Genomic DNA, 3588 nt, shown 5'->3' with positions numbered 1-3588 from the left:
CACACACCAGACCTCTAGTCAATAAAATATAATACCAAGCCAACAGTACACGAAATCACATACATAACATTATTTACATTATTATTGTATTATTTCATTTTATTAATGGCAAATTAATTGACTTTTTGTTTTTCTTTTTCAAATACATGTACAATGCAACATAATATAGAGCCAAATATTAACGATACACATTTAAACTACATTTTGCCGCTTGTTACATTCAAAAGTACACAATAGCAAAATAAGTCAGAGAAAAAAATGAGTACCCATTGCCGACTAGTATAAAAAAAAACAGTAACGAAAAAAAAGAACAACTTCTCGAAAAAAATAACATTTAAGTGGGCTTACAAAAACAAAACAAAAAAGTGCATCAACACAAAAAATAATCACCGGTACTTATGTATAGCAAAACAAAAACTTAGCGCATAATGTGAACTATGTGTAGGGGAGAATGGGGAGAAGTGGGACGCAGGTAAACTGGGACAAGGCCCGAAATATATTCTTGTGGACCAGAATTAACCGTACCGTAATTAACGTAGGCTACTACGGTACTCATCACTACACAGGCTTACTTTTGCTTTCTGTTACATTCTTTTAACTTTCTGATTCAGTTTTGAAGTTCCAAAGCCTGACCATTTTTTCAAAGTTGGTTGGGGTTTTTTAAAATTCAGTTTCGACCTCTCTGCATCGAATGCGTCGCATCTGAATGTATGTTTTTATATCCAAGTCATTATATTTATCTATTTTATTAAACAGACTATCATGTGGGACAGGGTACAAACTCTAAAATAAAATCAGTGCAGAATCAAACTTGGTGTATACCCATGGTCAAAAGAACTGGGCCATAGCAACCCACTTTACCTGACTGGTGTCCCAGTTCATCTGCAACAAAGAATTCAACTCAGTCAGTGCAAAAGTAATTATCGCATCGGGTTGGAACAGGGTGCAATAAATAAACACTTTGTCCGCTTGTGTTAGTAAACAGCCTGCACTGTAATAATAATAATCTGTTGGCCTTCTTTGTAGGTCTAGATTTCTTATACTAGCCTACTTTTGTTTTGTTGGATTTTTTTATGCTTTTTTCAGAAATGCCTCGGATCTACAGATGAAAACCCAAAGCGGGATTAACCCTACACATCCCCAGGAATTGTGAAAAAGGGATGGAGGCTGTCCAGAATGGTCAGACTGTCTGGAAAGCAGCAGCAGACTTTGTCGTATCAAAATTGACACTTGGTCGTCATATGCTGAAGATGAAAGTATGGGCTGAGGCGCCCATTGCGGATGGGATTGAGATCGCCCGACTGAAAAAGAGTTAATTGCTTTTTAGGTGACGAGTCGGATGCTATCGGCTTGTGCCACGATAGGCGCTTTGCATCCTCAATCTAGCTAGCATACCGACCTGGCTCAATCCCCCAAGGGCACCCCCGTATAATTATCGCACAAAAAGGTTTTCTCTGAAGCACAAAAATGGACGCTCGCCAACTGTAAAGGTGTGTTCAAACATGTTCTATGGGCTCACAACAAACTAGACTCATTGGTTAGCCTATTAAATAGCAATACAATCATGTTTAAGTACAGAATAATGTGGAAGTTTCGGAGTTTTGGGATGACACCAATGAGACTGGGAAAGAGAAAGAATGGTTTTCCCCGTTTTGCAAAGGCGTCCGGATTTGTCTCAGCGTACTCTTGGGGCGACATCGCTCGAAAAAAAACTCTGTCTTCAACCCAAAGACTGTAGCTAGCTAGATTTTTCCTTTCTTGTAGAGACTGTGGCAGTAACCAATGCATTGGCATTCGTGGAATACAACCTAAATAAATCTGGTTGTAAACCTGTGCAGCGCCTCCCAAAAGTAATTGCTCTTATCGGCAGAAACAGATTGGGCAGATCAACTCATAAGAGCGTGGTGAACTTGATATCATTTGTGTCGTATCTGCATACATATCTTCTCTGCCACCTGTATTTTTGTTCACTAGAAGACATTTCGAAGAATATATGATGAATATGGCTGCTGAAAGACCCCCCTGTTTAGTGTCGAGTAATGGGTGGTGGGTAGATGAACTCAGAAATGTTCCTCAAAGTAATGGAACACTTTATTTCTTTTCCTTGTCCTAGCAAGGAGAATCAAGCGATTTTAATAGGACAATCACCAGAGTCATTTGTCAATTCTCTCTTTTGAACTTGACAAAAAGAACACCGTTCACATAATCAGCCTACCACCACTAACAAGCAATTAAACATAGCTGTTTGATAGGACTGTCTTTGATCCCACAAAAAAAACGCATCTCAATTCAGTTGCCAACAGCTCCATGCTTCAAATTCCAGGAAAGAAAATCACCATCTACTCAGCCCTATCGCCCCAGCCTCAGCTCGCTCCTATCACCTGTGAAATCACGTCCCACTTTTCCCCAAACACTGTCCCAATTTACCTAGCACTATCCAAGTTCACCATGTGCATATATGATATCAAGTGTCATGTTTTAAACCCTGTATAATTCTGTTACAGTGCATGAATGAAAATGACTGCATACAATATGCTTTATTTATGCTATTTTCCTTTGGGTGTTGTTTCATGTTTATTGTTTAGCTCATATCAGGTCTGAGTTTTACAAATGAAAGAGAATAAACTGTTAGAATGGTGACAAGCCAAATGGTGCCCCAATTATCCCCATTCTCCTTGTTTTTCTCCAAACTTTGTTTTTACTCCCTGTGTCACAAAATGTGGTATATCTTTACAACTACTCAAGATATTTGAAAATTTAACAAATAAGCGTGTTCAGCATTAAATTTGCTACAAAAACATGCTCTTATTTCAATACCCAAAATTTCTGACAACTGGGACCTTTCTCCAGACACACACACTTTTGTACATGCTTTTGTATTCAGAGCCGAGAGTCTTCTTTCTATCTTTTTCAGTGTTTTTTTCTCATGGGAAAAAAAGTAGCGTAGTGTGTTGTGTGCAGTGTGTACCTCTGGCGGTCAGTTCGCTGACGGTATGGCGGGGCAAATATACATTAATTAAAAACGACCTGCGATCATACCTATTCTCCAACCAAGCAACCAGTAATCAAGGACCGTACTACTCAGACAGTTGGTGGATGGCGTAAATACATTTATTATATAGGCGCCTTTTCGTACTTTGGCAAAACTTGGCGGTAAGCGAGGCTGGCGGTATGATTTGGGGGAGGGGGGGCACAATGAGGTTTAGCCTGCACGCAGACTAGCATCTACACTCTAATACATGTAGGACACTGGCCTAGCTTAGTATGGCATACACTCAAATCTACCATATTAACATATATATATATATATATATATATATATATATATATATATATATATATATATATATATATATATATATATATATATATATATATATATGTATATATAATAATAATAATAATAATATGCACTGATCTTTTTATCTCAGTACACCTTACGTTTTCCTCTCTCCCATCCCCACCCCATTTCTTTCTCTCTCTCTCTCTCTCTCTCTCTCTCTCTCTCTCTCTCTCTCTCTCTCTCTCTCTCTCTCTCTCTCTCTCTTTCTTTGTGTCTGTCTGTCTGTCTCTCTCTCTTTCTCTGTC

The sequence above is a fragment of the Aplysia californica genome, unplaced genomic scaffold (assembly GCF_000002075.1).
Source record: "Aplysia californica isolate F4 #8 unplaced genomic scaffold, AplCal3.0 scaffold00125, whole genome shotgun sequence".
Taxonomy (NCBI): Eukaryota; Metazoa; Mollusca; class Gastropoda; order Aplysiida; family Aplysiidae; genus Aplysia; species Aplysia californica.
Note: the sequence above shows the minus strand (reverse complement) of the source record.